Below are 16,779 nucleotides of genomic sequence, written 5' to 3'. Positions count from 1 at the left end.
GTGGTCATAATCAGATGACTGACATATTATTATCCCCATTTTACAGATTAAGAATATAAAAGACCACACTGGTAGTACATAGAGCCAAGATATGAACACAGTCCATCACCTCTAAAGGTAACCCCTACATTTGTCCAGTCTTGTGTTTGAGAAGATCAGGGCTTTACCTAAAAGGATGAATCATGCATGTCGGGTCTTCTCCCAAGGCAACCTCTGAATTCAGTTGCAGAGTCTCTCTCAGTATCATCTACATTGCCCTTGGCCAGGAGGCCTTAGCTGTACTGGGAAAAGTGGGGGCCATTCATATCCTGTTGTGGCCCCATTATACCAGAGAGGATCTAGAAAAGTTCTTCAATGTTCAGTCTGAGAAGAGATCTAAAATTAACCCCAAGTTGGGACAGATGGTCCCAGGACAGAGTGGCTTCCCGAGGCTCTGCCACCTTCTGCTGCCTTACTGGGAGGAGGCTTGGGGCCTGTCTGATCCCCATCTACAGGGACCCATCCTCTGCTGATTGGGTGGGGCACTGAGAGGAGGGAACCTGGCAGTCAGAGGTCTGGGTAAGAAAGGCACTGGACCAGGTTGGGAGTCCTGGGACTGCCATTGACCTCTAGTGACTTCAGTATCCCCACCTGAACAATGAGCTCAGTGAATGAATGAGGCCTGAGGCCCTTCCCCTCAGCATTCCAAAATCTCCACCTTCCAAGGTCAGAGGGGAAAACATACCAAGGGCTTGGGTTGTAGAGTTATGGTCAGAGGGCCTAGAAACGTGGCCAGCATGATGGAAGTGGGGCTGAGATGTATGTGGGCATCTTCAGGAAGAACAGTGGCATAGGGTGAAGAAGATATGAAGAGACTATGAATAGGAGGAGCAAGTGTATGGGGGACACACACTGAGCTTACATTCTCTCATACCCTCCCCAACAGGGATAAGCCAGTTCATATGATAGAAGATGCGCTCAATAGCTATTCTACAAAGAGTTGGGAGCCCTTCTTAGAGCCAACTACAACATTGTCTCTGGTAGGGACTGGCTATAGTGGCTCAGTGTGTGACCAGGGTCAGACATGTGGGATAGGGATCAGGGTTCCTGTGTGACCAGGGCAAATGCTCCCCATGGACCAGAAACAGGAGTCAGCATATGAGCAGGGTTGAGGCTCAGTATGTGATCAGGATTAAGGCTTCATGTGTGACTAGAATCAGGGCTTAGTGTGTGAGCAGGGTCAGGGCTCAATGTGTGAGCAGAGTTTAGGCTTGGTGTATGATTAGAGTCAGGGCTCAGCATAGGAGCAGGGTTGGGGTTCCGTGTGTGAACAGGTTTGGGGCTCAGCCTGGTTCTCTAGGTGGAGCCTCACTTGGGCCAGATTTAGGTCCTTACCTTATCCTCACTCCCTCTTAGGTCTCAGTACTCATCTCCCCCATTGGGCCTGTTTAGTCATGTGCTCAAGGCTGAGGTCACCTCCTGTGGGCCTAATGTGAAAAAGCCAAATCCCTGGCCAGGAATATGGCCATAATGTCCACAGTTCTGTAACCAAAATGAAGGTTTGGCTGCCAGTCACAATGAAAGCTAAACTTGTGAGATAGATGCTGGTGCAAAAGGAAAGAGGTTTATTCAGGTGCCATAACCTGGGAAAATGGTGGACTCCTATCTCAAAGACTATCCCCCTTTCCTGCTCAAGCCCGAGGTTCTTACAAGGTTAGGGAGAGGAGGGTTTTGTTTTTTTTTCTATCTAATTAGCTGGCTAGCTTTTGGCATGCTTGGGCCCTGTCTATTCATCTTTCTAACTTTTGGTGAGCTCAGTGTAAATACCTCCCCCTGCACCATTTGACCAATGTGGGAAACTCTCCGGTGCTCCCTGACTGTCTACAGTAACAGTTCCTCCAGAATTTGCCATGTATCAGGCATTGTGTGTGTCATTTTACTCATTTTATAGATTAGGTAACAAACTCAAAGAGGTGAAGTGACTTTCTGCAGTCAGCCAGGTAGGTAAGTGGTGGAGCCAAGATAAAACTCTTGGTTCCTTTCTCCATTTCTAGGCTCCCTCAGCATCCCTCCCTAGGGCAGAGAGCTCTTTCTGCCCAGGTACCCCTGTGGAATCTTATTTCCTTTTCCATCTAGATTGGGGGTTATAAGTTCAGCTTTCCTCAGTCTGAAGCTCCCTAGGTAGGCTAGTTGGGCCTGAGGATGGACTAGTAGACCCTTTTCCAGAGTCCCAAGGCATGCAGGCAGGCCCTGTCCCCACAGTGTCTGGGAACAGGTGGAGCCTGTCTGCAGGGGCCCATAAATCCCAGAGATTGGCTTTGTCCTTTGTTAGAAGGTTGAAGGAATGTGGCAGCTCCAGTGGAGGCAGTTGGTCATCATGGTCCTGGATTTGAGACCTTTGGAGGGTCCTTCCCACCACCCCTGACATCACTTCTACAGTAATTTTTCTTCTTTCCTTCCAGGAAGTGGTGTGAAGAGGGCATACTGCCTCCCTGGACACCTTATGCTGTAAATGGGGCAACTGAGGGCTAGGGAGGGGAAGACATTGTGCCAAGAAACACAGTATGTTAGTAGAGAAGAGGAACCAGAACCCCAGGGCCCTGCCTCCCACTGCCAATATCCCTAGGTGTTCCGGCTCCCAGGCTCAAAACTATTGTGGAAACTGAAGACTCATGAGCACACGAAGGAATCATGTTCTAACAGTGGGGTTCTGAGCACTATCCCAGCTGTTTTCTTGGGCCTTCCTGGCCCCTCTATTAGCCTCAGATGTTTTTTGGCAATAAGAAGATGTTTCTTCTGCCCATTTGTTAGTTGTTTGGGAAATTTCATGGGGAGGAGTGGCACATAATTTGAGTCAAGTCCCAGAAGGGAGGGGACATGATGAGGGGCAGTAGCCCCTTTCGAGGTTTATCTGCATTCTGTGAGATGCACAGGATCATCTTGTGTCCCAGCTAGGAAATCTGAACTTCAGTGAGATAAAGAAATGGGTCAAGAGTTTTCCAGCTTAATTCCACCCCCACCTTCCACATCTAAAGCCAGTGTGTTTTTGCCAGTCCTCTCTGTGTGCCCAGACTGTGGAGTTCCCTGCTCTCAAGGAGCTGCTGAGAGAATGAGATTTAAGTCAGAAGTAAAAGGGAGGCAGTGTTCCATTAGGTCTCAGTGCTGTATGCACAGATCACAGCTGTGCCCTGAGTTCAGGAGAGATGTGTGCACTGCAGCAGTCACAGGAGCTGGTGAAGTTTAGATAGAAGGAGGGGATTGGGAAAAGCAGGCATAGCAAAGGGAGGGAGGTGACTGGTGGTTGTCAAGAAGGCAGCAGCCTGAAGCTGACCAGGATACTGCACAAAACAGTGCCCACAGGGCTTGACTGCCCCTCTTCCTGGACACCTTAGAGTACCCCTTCTTGTACCTGAGCCTCAGTTTGTTCACCTGACAGGGGTCCTCAAACTTTTTAAACAGGGGGCCAGTTCACTGTCCCTCAGACCGTTGGAGGGCCGGACTATAGTTTAAAAAAAAAACTATGAACAAATTCCTATGCGCACTGCGGGCCTGGGACGAGTCGGCTGCTAAGCAGGACAGGCAGTGGCACCTGGCGGGCCGGATAAATGTCCTCAGCGGGCCACATGTGGCCCGCGGGCCGTAGTTTGAGGACCCCTGACAGAAGATTGGAGTCTGATACCTGAGAGGATAAAGGAGGATATGGATGATTGTGCTGAGCACACAGCCTGCATTCAGTCAACAAGGGCATTGGGAGGGGTGATTTGTCGGGGCATCTCCAGCACCATTAGGTATTCCCCAGCCTTTAGGCCTGCACAGTTCATGTTACAGATGAGGTGACTGGTAACAAGTGAGAGGAAGAGTGTTGCCAAGAAACAGTGTGTTAGATGAGGGTCCTACATCCCAATGCCAGTATTCCAGGATTGTCCTGCTCCCAGGCTCAGATTTGTGGAAACTAAACACCATTGGGACTTATTTTAATTTAATTAATTAATTAATTAATTAATTAATTTTAATCCTCACCCAAAGATTTTTCCATTGATTTTTAAAGAGAGTGGAAGAGAGAGAGAGAAAGACAGAGAAATATTGATGTGAGAGAAACACATCGATTGGTTGCCTCCTGCACATGCCCTGACCAGAGTCTGGGCTGGGGAGAAGCCTGCAACTGAGGTACATGCCCTTGATCAGCATCGAACCCAGGACACTTAGGTCCACAGGCTGATGTTCTATCCACTGAGCCAAACTGGCTAGGACCACCTTTGAGGACTTAAAGAAATGATTCTGTGATAGTTAGAGTCCAGGCACTGCAACACCTGTTTGCTTGGGTTTTCTTGACCATCCCCCATCAGTCTCCTGCCATCAGTCTCAACCCACAGATGGCCTTGCCCTAGCTCTAAGCTGCGCTTTCATCTCTCTTTAAGTTTACCCCCTACCCCCACCCCATGCAGAGGTTTTCTCAAACCCTGTTGGCAACATCAGGCCTCCTAAGTGCCTATCTCACCAGGCAGGAGGGATATTTTCAGATAGGGTTGGGGTGGAGCAGAGGGCTGCTGAAAGCCAAAGGAGAGATTTCCCTCATCTTCCCCTGCCACTTATCTTTTCAAACTGCATGACCCCACCCCCATCTGTCCCCAAGACCTGGGCGTGGGACAACTGGCACCAACTGTGTGGGGAGCTAGGAAAAGTCCACCCTCAAAGGCCTTCCAAGGCCTGCTGATTATGCTTGAAATGCCCTCTGACTTCAGCCCCATGAGCCCAGTCAACCTTTGGCTTCTTCTCATCCATTAGAAACAGTGCTAGGTGTGAGTCCCAGCTCAGCCATTTTCATCTGTGACCTTGGGTAAGAGACATAATCCCCTGGATCCAGTTTCCTAGTTAACTGGGAATAATACCTGCCACACAGCGTTATGCATTTTCAGCCTGGGAGACATACATAGCATTGGCCACTATTGCTCTTCCCCCTCCCTTCCCTCTTTCCTTCATTTCCGAGGATGTCTGGAGCCTTGCATGTGGGTGTGGGTGAAGGTGGCCCTCTGGAAGACAGGAAGGGGGAAGTTGTAGCTGTAGGCAACATTCCGTATTAGTGTTTTGAACACTAGGAGGGCCTAACTGAACTGCCACTACAGCCACTGTGTGACCTCTTATTTTGCTGCCTCTGTTCTGACTATAGAAGGTTCCCCTTATCCAACCCCACCCTAGTCCCACTTATGCAGGCTCAGGACTGGCCACTTGGAGTGATGCTGAAAATTTGTAGACCTTGGCCATTGGTGACAACTGTCTCCCCAACTATCCTGCCTGTAGTTGACCCAAGGCCCAGATCCCAGTAAAACTCGCACTAGTCAGTCTAGCACAGTGGTCGGCAAACTCATTAGTCAACAGAGCCAAATATCAACAGTACAACGATTGAAATTTCTTTTGAGAGCCGAAAACCAACTTCTGCGCATGGGCCACGAAGTTTCTTTTTTATTTTTTTAAAATGTTTTTTATTTTTAAAAAATTTAATAAATATTTATTGTTCAGATTATTATAATTGTTCCTCTTTTTCCCCCCATAATTCCCCTCCACCCGGTTCCCACCCCACCCTCTGCCCTTACCCCCCACCCCACTGTCCTCATCCATAGGTGTACAATTTTTGTCCAGTCTCTTCGCGCACCCCCACACCCCTTCCCCCCTGAGAATTGTCAGTCCACTCCCTTTCTATGCCCCTGATTCTATTTTATTCACCAGTTTATTCTGTTCATCAGATTTTTTTTATTCACTTGATTTTTATATTCACTTGTTGATAGATATGTATTTGTTATTCATAATTTTTATCTTTACCTTTTTCTTCTTCTTCCTCTTCTTAAAGAATACCTTTCAGCATTTCATATAATACTGGTTTGGTGGTAATGAACTCCTTTAGCTTTTTCTTATCTGTGAAGCTCTTTATCTGCCCTTCGATTCTGAATGATAGCTTTGCTGGGTAGAGTAATCTTGCTTGTAGGTTCTTGCTATTCATCACTTTGAATATTTCTTGCCACTCCGGTCTAGCCTGCATAATTTCTGTTGAGAAATCCGCTGACAGTCGTATGGGTGCTCCCTTGTAGGTAACTAATTGTTTTTCTCTTGCTGCTTTTAATATTCTCTCTTTGTCTTTTGCTCTTGGCATTTTAATTATGATGTGTCTTGGTGTGGTCCTCTTTGGATTCCTTTTATTTGGGGTTCTCTGCACTTCCTGGACTTGTAAGTCTATTTCTTTCACCAGGTGGGGGAAGTTTTCTGTCATTATTTCTTCAAATAGGTTTTCAATATCTTGCTCTCTCTCTTCTTCTGGGACCCCCATAATTCTGATGTTGGTACGCTTGAAGTTGTCCCAGAGGCTCCTTACACTATCTTCATATTTTTGGATTCTTTTTTCTTTTTGCTTTACCGGTTGGGTGTTTTTTGCTTCTTTGTATTTCAAATCTTTGACTTGATTCTTGTGATCCTCTAGCCTGCTGTTGGATCTCTGTATATTACTTTTTATTTCAGTTAGTGTATGCTTAATTTCTAGTTGGTTCTTTTTCATATCCTCGAGGGTCTCGCTAAATTTATCAGCCTTTTCTAGAAAATACTTGAAAAATTTTGTAACCGTGGTTTTGCACTCTATATCCAGTCATTTGCTTTCCTCCATTTCTTTCATTTGTGACCTGTTTTTTTGTCTCTGCATTTTGGCTGCTTCCCTGAGTTGATAGAGTGGCTTTGTGTCCTAGGTGTCCTGTAGGGCCCAGTGGCTCAGCCTCCTCACTTACCAGAGGTGGACACTCTTGGTGCACCCCTTTGTGGGCTGTGTGCACAGTTTTGTTGTAATTAAGCCTTGATTGTTGTTGGTATCACTGGGAGGAATTGACCTCTAGGCCAATTGGCTGTGAGGACCAGTTGTGTCTATGATGGGAGAACTTCTGTGCTGGAGACACACTTATGAGACAAGACTTGCAAAAGCCTCTGTGCTCAGCTTGAATGGGGCGGAGTCTCAGGGTGGAGCAGACAGCATTGGTTTCCCATCAGCCCTGCCCTAATAGGCCCCTGTGTTTCAGTGTCCCATGGTAATCGCTGCAAGCACCTCTGAGAGAAAGCCGCCCTCAAGTTCCGCCTGCTGCCAGACAGTCTAGTTTCTCCCTGAATGAGTCTGGGTCCCTAGAATCTTGCCCGGAACTGGAGTTCAGTGCAGTTGGGAGCTTTTGTCTCCCTCCTGCTTAAGAAAGCCAGCCGCGTACTCAGTTGCCCACCCTCTCTGCGCGCGCGCCTCGGTACCTCTGCCTTCCACAGTTCCTCTGAGTCTCAGTGTGCTTTTCTCTTTCCTGGCAGTCCAGTTTCACCCCGTATGAGTCTGGGTCCCCAGAGTCTCGCCCGGAACTGGAGATCAGCGCAGTTGGGAGCTTTTGTCTCCCTCCCACTTGAGAAAGCCAGCCGCGCACTCAGTTGCCAGTCCTCTCCGCACGCACATCTCAGTACCTCTGCCTCCTGCAGCTCCTCTGAGTCTCAGTGTGCTTTTCTCTTCCCTTCTAGTTGTAGAATTTCCACTCAGCCAGCCTTCCTATGGTTCTGGATGATGTCCGTTTTGTCTTTTAGTTGTAGTTTTGAAATTGTTGTGCGAGGCAGCAGTCTAGGTGTTTACCTATACCGCCATCTTGGTTTCTCCTCCTGGGCCACGAAGTTTCAATCGCACTGTATGTGCGTGCCCACACATGGTATTTTGTGGAAGAGCCACACTCAAGGGGCCAAAGAGCTGCATGTGGCTCGCAAGCCGCGGTTTGCTGACCACTGGTCTAGCAGAAAAGAATCTAGGAAAGGGCAGGCTTAGCCTCAGCTCTACCTGTCTATCTTGGCACAAAGAGCTCCCATAAAGCCTACCACAGAGCAAGTGCCTCAAATGCTTTAGATACTATTGTTAGTGGTGATGGTCATAAGAGGAAGAGAAAAAGGAGGAGGAGGAGGAGGAGGAAGCGGAGAAGTGCAGTTCTATTTTACAGTACAGTAAGATGAGGCCCAGAGCAGTTGAAAAGCCACCACCTTCATGAAGCCTTCCAGGCTCTCCCACTTCTCCCAGAGTCACCCTTCCTTCTTTTTTACTTATTTAATTCCTCTCCAATGCTGTAGCTTGGTCAGGGCCTGACACACAGTGTGGTGAATTCTGAGGTGGGGTGGGTGTGGGTTGGAGGGGCAGCTTACATGACTGTGGGTGCTATTAGGAGACCTTGGGAGGCCTGTCTGTCTAGGGACCCTCCACGTGGGTGCAACCCACCCCCAGCCCTCACTCCCCTCTACTGGCTCCCCTGCTAGTCTGCTAAATTATTGAGGAGTGCTAATGTATGTGGTGTGAGCAGAGCCTCTGCCACCTGCCGCGATGACCCTGGCCTCTGCTTCATCCTCATGCCTGCTCCCTGGGGTGTCTGCCATGTCCTCCTTCCTTGCAGACCCTTTCCTACCGAGTCCACTGGGCAGAATTCTAACCACCTCACATTGCTACCAGCTGGTTAGCATTTAAACTTAGGTCAGTAAAAGTTAATTGAACAAAAATGTATGTGAGGCACTGGGGACTCCAAGAGGCTCTGCCACTAGGGAGGGGCAGGGACAATCATCTGTGTGTACGTACTGTGTGTCAAGCACTGGTAGTGCTTTCCCGACCTGACCTCCTGAAACATGGGGGCCTCCCCAGTTTACTGATGGGAAGAGTAGGGTCCAGGAAAGTGAGGAGCCTGCTGGTGAATGGTAGGTGTGGACCGCTGGCCTTGAGGCCTGCCTTACAGACAGGGAACTATATGGGAGCCAGTGGAGGAGAGTTGGCCCAGGTGGCTCTTAGCAGTGAGAGTGTGAACGGCAGCCTGAGGCCACTGCATGGGGCACCTGCTAGGTATTGGGGCCTGCTGGGTATTATCTGCCCTCTGCCCCTCCCCTAGCTCAGCTCTGCTCTTCTCCTCTTCCTACAGCCACTTTAGGTGACCCAGCCAAGCTCTGGGTCCTCCTGCTGTGCCCACCCTGACTTCTGTCATCCTCTGGGCCTCCCCTTTCCTCAGGTAGGCCTGATGGTCCTGCCATTCCATACTGGTGCCCCTCCTGCCCACAGAAGACACAGTTCTTCATCATCAATTTGCCTCCTTCCACCTCAAACTCCCTCTCTGGCTTCCCACCCCTGTCTTGGGGGAAGAGGTTCTTTTACTCCAGTCATATTCATCCCTGTCCCTACTCTGACCCAGCCCCAGTGTCAGGCATTCCCTTTCCACAGCTCTTATTTGGCTTCTGCACCTACCCATTCCCATTCCCATTCCCATTCCCATTCCCATTCCCATTCCCATTCCCATTCCCATTCCCATTCCCATTCCAGGCTATAGCAGAAGTCCCACACCACTTCTCACTAAAGGAGACTGACAGCAGCCCTGGACTCCCACCTGCTATAGTCCCAAGTGGCTGTGGAACTTCTTGGGCAGCACTTCTGGGTCTCAGTTTCCCCTTCTGTTGAGTGGGCTAGAACAATGCCTGGAATATAGTGGGCATTCAACAAGTTCTTGTTGAATTAATGAACTAATTAAGTAACTGATTCCTGGCCTGCTCACCTCACCTTAGTATTATGAAGATCAAAGTGGGTTTAAAAGGGCTTTGCAAAGTTTGACTGTTTTGTTTAGCCATGAGCATCCTTGGTGCTCAGTGGGAGATTGCTGCTGGTGGTGTTATAACCACTGCCCTCACTACAGATTCTGCCTCCTAAATACCTCTTGCATCCCGCCCTCCTCTCTATCCCTTTACCCATCTCAGGCCCCATCAGCTCTCCCCTGGCCACTACCTCAGTCTTCAGTTGGCTCACTGTATTTGGTCTTCTGTGTACCCATCCTCCACTGGTGGCAGCCAGAATGAATGTGACCCTGTCACTTCCACTTAAAATCCATCAGGCTCCCAGTAGCTAGTAAGAACAGATATCTCAGTCCTGCATACAGGCCCTCCTCTTCAGCCCATTGTTCATCTCCTGGTCCTTGACACAGGTGGCCCCTCCTCCTGTCCCCTCCTCAGTGCTTTCAAATCCAACTCCTTTTCCTTTGAGAGCCTTTCAAAGATCCCTTCCCCTAGAAGCCCTCCTTGATCCCCAATGCTGGATTGGATGCCCCACTCCATTCCCACAGCTCCTTGCGCTCCCCTCTCACACAGTCCCTCAGTGGTGGTCTCTTATCTCCCTGTGTGCCCTCCCTTCCCACTTGTCCTGTAAGCTCCCTGATGTAGGATCTTGGGCATTTTTGTTCCTTTAGTTCACAGAAAGCATTAGAGAGAGTTTGTTGAATGACTGAATGAGTCAAGAAACAAGCTACCCCCCAGGCGGTGGGACTCTGGGCTGAACCTGTGGTCCTGCAGTGGGGAGTGGTCAGCACAGCATGCCTCTACCTGCCTTGCATGGCCTTCCTTTCTCAGTGGCACTTCCTTTCTAGAATGTAGGCACTATCCCAGAATTGCCCCCAGCACAGCCTTTTTTGCCCAGCCTTGTGCCCTGCAGTTTCAGTGGGAGCTGTCCTAGGGCTTTACTACAGGCTGAGGATGGCATAGGAGTCCAGAGGGACAGAGACTAGGGTCTGCAGAACCTCCCCACTAGGCCATTCCTGGTCAGCCCTGTTCCCCATCCAGCTACAGCCTTTTGGCCCATGCTACCCCCAACAGGTCTGTCCTGTCCCTTTTGTCCTGCCCTGGCCTAAGCACCTCCAGTGCCTCAGCACTGAGCCAGGAACCCAGCACTTAGTCCACCTTTATACTCTACTAGAGGCCCGGTGCACAATATTTGTGCACTGTGGGGGGGTGGGCAGGAGGGTCCCTCAGCCCGGCCTGCACCCTCTCACAGTCCAGGACACCTCGCTCCTTACCACTTGGCTTGCTGTTCCTTAGTGCTGCTGTGGAAGCAGGAGAAGCTCCCGCCACCGCAGCTGCCCTCACCAGCTGTAAGCCCAGCTTCTGGCTGAGCACACTGACCACCAGGGAGTAGCTCCTGCATTAAGCGTCTGCCAACTGGTAGTCAGTGCGCATCATAGTGATCAGTCATCTCACCGGTAGTTCCGCCATTCAGTTGATTTGTGTATTAGGCTTTTATTATATAGAACTAGAGGCCCGGTGCATGAAAATTCATGCACTGGAGAGGGGGGTCCCTCAGCCTGGCCTGCCCCATCTCACAATCTGGGAGCCCTCAGGGGCGGGAGGCGACTCAGCGATCAGGGGAAGGCGACGCACATCACACCTCTGCTGCTACCACTGCCGGCAGCGCAAGCCTCAGCCGGCCCTGGTTACCTGAGCCTCAGGCGGCCCTGGGCGGCTGGGCAGCCACCATCTGAGACTTGCCTGTGCCTTGGGTGTCAGCTGGGCAGCGCCATCTGAGGCTTGCCTGCACCTTGGGCCGGCCCTGGGCGGCTGGGGGGTTGAGGAACCTGGGGGACTCCAGAGGCAGGCGCGTGGAGCAGCTGGGCCCACCTAGGGCCTGGCCTGACCTTGCCATACTCCTGCTGCCCTGGCAGGGCTGAGGGGACTAGGCGCCACCACCTTGTGGCTGTGGGCGCCGCCATCTTTGAGGGTGTAGCAGTCAATTAGCATATTCCCTCCTTATTGGCTGTGGGTGCTGCCATCTTTGTGACGGCGTGAGGGTCAATTAGCATATTCCCTCTTTATTAGATAGGATGGCTTGACCTCAGCCCTGCCTTGTGCCCTGACTGTCCTGCAGATGGTACCACCCTGCTCTCACAGACTCATGTCCTGAGATTTCTGGCTTTCTGGTCCAGTTTCCCTGGTGCTGATGATATTCCCGTGAGTGTCACCCTTCAGTGGATGCAGCTCATACCTGCTCCTGGTTTCTACCAGCCCTTGCCTCCAAGCCTGCACATCTGGGCAGAGTCCTGTGTACCAGTCTTGAGTGTGGGAGAGGCTTGGGGAGGATGGGAGGAAGGAAATGCAGCCCTGTTCAGAGGGAACCCCTAAGCCTGAAGCACCCATCTGCACACAACCACCAGAGACTGGAAAAGTCTGGAAGGTGGGGTTCTGCTGTAGGAGATACCCATGGGTGGTGGTCAGAGAGCATTTCCTGGTGGAGATGGTGTTGACCTATGGGGGACAGTGAGGATGAAGAGAAGGAGCTCCTTATCAGAGGGCTGAGTAGTGCCCACTTTGCTGGGCTCTGGGCCAGCTTCATTCCCTCCACAGCATAGCACTCGGGTGGGTGTTATCAGCTCCATCTAACAGACGGGAATGGAGGTTCAAAGAGGCTCAGGGACTCACTTGTGCTCACCCACTGTCATGGAGGCATTTCGGGCCTCCACCTCAGGTCTGGCATCTTTTTAGGCTTCTAAGTGGAGAGAGTAAGGAAGTCTGGGGAGGAGGGCTGGTGGCTGGCATTTGCTACACACCAAGCATCAAACAACTGCTAACTGACTTTCAGGGAGAGGGTATGGGAAGATGAACGGTGGCTTTCTGAGTTGTTCTTGTTCCCCCGCTCCCCACCCCCACCAAAGCTTTTCTGTTGTTTCCTCCCCCTGTGTGACAGCCTTCACTATAGGGGTTCCTGTCCTTTGCCCCCTCCTTGGGTGCCTTTTCAGAGAATAATTCCCCATTATACAGAGAGATCTAGCCTAATAGAAGCTGACAGATCATTCAGAGCAGTAATGTACTCAAGCTTCAGGCATTTAGTTTCCATGGCCTGAGTCCCAGATTAAAGGCTTCTTGCCAGCACCTTGCCTATGTCCTCCCTGCACCCATGCCTGTGACCTTGACTTCAGCTATGGGATAGGTTACTCTTTTCCTTATCCCCCCCCTTTCATGGCGGACTCCTCCTCCCTTCTTTTCTCTCTCTTTCTTAAAAAACAAACAAACATGTATTTTTCTTCTTAAATATTCAGTTGAGAGGCTGTTGCTTAAACCCTAGGACAGGCTCATTGTGCTCACTGCCAGCAGGCAATGGAACACCTGGTTGGCCCTAAACACTCTCTCAGCCACACAGCCTGGCTGGTGTGCTGCACCTGGTGGGCAATCTGGGCAGCTAGACCCCGAGCCCGGCATGGGCAGACAGAGGCTGGATAGATGGCAGCGGAGGAAGCACTAGAAAGCCTTTTATTGATCAAGAGAGCAGCATCTGGAGCTGCCTCCTTCAGGCCCCTGGAGGGTCCACTTGTCAGTTGTCTGTTTCTGCTGCTCTGTCTTATCTTTGTCTTGCCTTCTTAACCCTTTCTCTGCCCCCCTATACCACCCCACCTTTTATCTGCTTACCAGGCTGCCTATTTGAGCTACATTGCATTCCTGTGCAGGCAGCAGGGTGCATGGAAAAAGCAATGGATATTTGGAATCAGCCAATCCTGAGTTCAAATCCTAACACCAGGACTTATAAGCTGTTTCTGTTCACTTTAATATTTTGAATTTGGGCAAGTTCCTTAATCTCTCTGAGCCTTCATTCCCTCACCTGTAAAGTAAGATGTTGTATTCTGAGGGTTCAGGGTTTAATGTGGTGAGGAGTGGTGCTGTAGGTGGCAGCTTGCCCTTCCTTGGTGAACCCAGTCTCCCCTGAGGAGACTCCACCTTCTGATGCTCTGACCTCTCTTGCCCAGATACCCTTTCCCTGCCCCTCTCATCAGGAGGGGTGTTTGGCAAGGTGGGCTCTGTATCCCCCTGGTCACAAGCTGCCTGTGTATGTGTGAGGGGAAGAATGAGGTTGAGTGGGAGGGACCCTTCTCCTTGACTTCAGTTCTTGGGCAAAGCTTAGAGTCTGGTTCCAGGTCTGACTTGAAGGAACTAACTTTTGAAGGGTTGAGGCAAGACTACCAGGGGAAAAAGGACAGTGGGTAGAGGCGCAGTGCCTGTGTAACCCGAGAGGAGGAGCCTTCCAGGCTAGGGCTCTACCCACAGGTTTCAGAAGATTGGGCTAAGAGAGACTCTAACCTTCAAGGATGGGGAGTCTTGGAAGCTGGATGGAAGCCTGGGTTGGTTTGGGGGAGATTCCTGCTCCACCCAGGGCAGGGAATAGGATGACCATTGGAGGTGCAGGGTGGGGAGGTCCCTAGGTATAGGGCCATAGAGATTATCTGGGTCTGATGTGCTGTGGGACCTTGGGCTGGTCCCATTCCTTCTCTGGTCCTCAGTTTCTTCATCTGCTAAACTGGGTTAATCATCCTGTCCTATCTGCTTCATGGGTTGGGCAGAAGATCCAGTTAGAGAATAGATGGGAGTGTACTGTGATCTATAATGTTGTAATAATAATAACTGTTATTCTGAGCATCACCTTGCCTTCCATTCACTCTTTATAACACCCACTTTGATCCACACAGTCTAGCTCTAATTCATTTATTGATAAAATTGAAGAAACTCACAGCTGGAAGCAATTTCCCTTCCCATTTAGTGCAAACTCCACCCAACATACATGGCATACATGGTCCCCAGACCTCTGCATGCATGCCCCCATGAGCTCAGTACTCCCAATGCTAAAGAAAGATTTGTTTCCCTGAAGTCTTTTCTTACTGGGCCTAGCTCTATTTTCTGGGCCCATAAATGCCAAGTATCTCTATCAGGGACCTGAAGTCCCAGGGGGCATGGGTTCCAGGCCCACCTCTTCTTGACAAGCCCCTGTGAGCAGACCTCATTTTATCAAAGACCTCTGGGCAGATACACTGATGAATGGGCATGGCTGTCTGGAGGTGGTTGCACCATCTCCAGAACTGAAGTGGCTGGCTTACCAGCTCCAGGGTCTCCTGGCCATCAGGTTCCCTAGCCACTTTGTGCAGTTGGCTCTGGGCACTACTCTCGGATTCACCCATGCTTTACTAACTCTCTCTTGTCCACATTGGCCCATTCCTAGGGCAACTGAAGGGGTCCTTTGTACAGAGGACAATGCCTCCTTAATTGACCCCTCCCAGCTGGACCTACTTTCAAGATTCCATCCTAATGTTTGCCCAAAAAGTTGTTCCAAGCAGGGCCAAGCGCCAGCCCTATCAATGCCAGTGAGAATCCACCCCGGGGGCCAGTCTTACTCCTCTGCGCATTCCTGGACATGGTTATTTAGCTAACCCAATGAGGAACCCAGCCAATTTTCTGTCTCATCCACAAGGATGTCATGAGTCGTATGCCATCTTTTCTTTTTTTCCACTTGATTATTTTATTTTCCAGTCAGCCAACAGTCCTAACTTAAGCCTTTCTTCCCTTTTTATGCAATGACTGTCCTCCAGAAAAAGCAATGAATCTGCCTCTAGCTTCATCCTCTTCAGCCTTTTGGACCAGTGGATGTAAATTTCTGATTAAAGTGATCTTACCGCCCTGGCTGGGTGGCTCGGTTAGAGCATCATACCATACATCAAAAGGTTGCAGGCTCGATTCCCAGTCAGGGCCCATACCTAGGTTGCAAGTTCCATCCCTGGTCGGGTTGTGTGGTGCATACGGAAGGCAGCTGGTCAATGTTTCTCTCACATCAATGTCTCTCTCTTTCTCTCTCTTTCTCTAGAAATCAATTGGTGAGGATTAAAATAATAATCCTAATATATATAAAGAGTTAGGTGCCGTAACGACCAAATGGGCGACCAGTCACCATGAAGTGCGTGGAGCACCTCTCGGTCCCCCCCTCCCCCGCCCGCCCCCAGCCTCTCACCACCAGGGCGGGTGGTGCTGGTGCGGGACTGGGGACTGTTGAGTGGCGGTGGCCGTGAGCTTAGTGGGGCAGTCACCCGGGCAGCAGCAAGTTTTGCGAAGCGGAGGGAGTTTCATGGAGCAGTGGCGGGGCTGGGGGAGTTTCGCAGAGCATCCAGCAGTGAGCTTCACGCGGCGAGCTTCGCTGGGCGGCAGCAAACTTCACGGAGCAGTCAAGGAGGGGTGGGAGGAGCCTCGCGGAGCATCCTGGGGCCGGGAGCTCCACTTAGTCGCAGGGCGGCAGAGACCGTTGAGATGGAGGCCAGGCTAGGCCTAGGGACCCTAACCGCGCACGATTTCCTGTGTGCTGGGCCTCTAGTAATAATAATAAAAAAGAAAGTGATCTTATCAAGTTTAAATTCATAATTAAGAATTCCTCTTTTAATATCTTCAGGCTTGATTGGAAGAGGGGCTGGCCCCTGGACCTTTCTTCTTCCCTTCCAGTCTATTCCCAGAGCTGAAGAAGGCACAGAAGCCCAGCTCTCCAGCATAGCCACTGTGGTCAGCTTCGCTTTCAGTTGATTCCTCATGCTGGACTTTTCTTTAAGGTTCTTTGTAGCTTAGTAGAGCATCCAAGTCTACATTCATGTGGCCTTGTCGGGATTGATCTCCATCACCCACAGCTCATAGATCTTGCTGTAGTTTGCCTTTCCCCAGTAGTCAGGCAGGCAAAGTTTCTCAGTGTGTTTTCTAATACTGCTTTGGGGTTGGTGATGTCCAGGAAGTCAGGGCTCTGAGGCTGAAATTTGGAGTTCGTGGCCACTTGAAGATGGACACTTTCCACCTGAACCAGGCCCCCTCTTTCAACAGCAAATACTGCATTGTCTAGTGTGGGAGGTAATAGATACCCTCTTCAGTCACTAATTCCAGCACACCACAGTAGTTCATGCGGTACAAGTTCTTGTTGGTTAGTTTAAACAGCATGGGGTAGGTAATGTTGAGTCAGCTGAGTTGATCAAAGGCCAAGGATGGCATAATTATCTTCCTGCCTTTCTCCACATTTGACTTGTCACTAGTCCCCATGACCATGGATATGGAGATGCATCTATACTCCATGGAGAAGCATTTCTGGGAGACCCAGGGAATCATGTTGTAAAACATGTTGAAAGAGAACATGATGGTACCTTCCCCTACTGTAGGAGTGGTGAATTTCTTACCATATAG

At 50.2% G+C, this 16,779-nt stretch overlaps 1 protein-coding gene and 1 pseudogene across 7 annotated transcripts in view; one reads left to right on the top strand and one right to left on the bottom strand.

The window, feature by feature from the left end:
• Positions 1 to 16,779, top strand: part of LINGO1 (leucine rich repeat and Ig domain containing 1) — a 248,378-nt gene that overhangs the window by 124,707 nt on the left and 106,892 nt on the right. Inside the window, exon 3 of one of the 6 annotated variants that reach the window (XM_080677261.1) lies at positions 47 to 117. The exons of the other annotated variants lie outside the window; for them this stretch is intronic. The gene's annotated coding sequence lies outside the window, so the exon portion shown is untranslated. The remainder of the gene's footprint in view (positions 1 to 46; positions 118 to 16,779) is intronic. 6 annotated transcript variants of the gene reach the window in all.
• Positions 15,789 to 16,731, bottom strand: LOC308254361 (ubiquitin recognition factor in ER-associated degradation protein 1-like; annotated as a pseudogene). The gene has a single exon. The product of its transcript is annotated as a ubiquitin recognition factor in ER-associated degradation protein 1-like (transcript).

The sequence above is a fragment of the Plecotus auritus genome (genome assembly GCF_963455305.1).
Source record: "Plecotus auritus genome assembly, chromosome: 1".
Taxonomy (NCBI): domain Eukaryota; kingdom Metazoa; phylum Chordata; class Mammalia; order Chiroptera; family Vespertilionidae; genus Plecotus; species Plecotus auritus.
The sequence above is the reverse complement of the archived record's forward strand: the minus strand, read 5'-3'. Positions and strand labels throughout refer to the sequence as shown.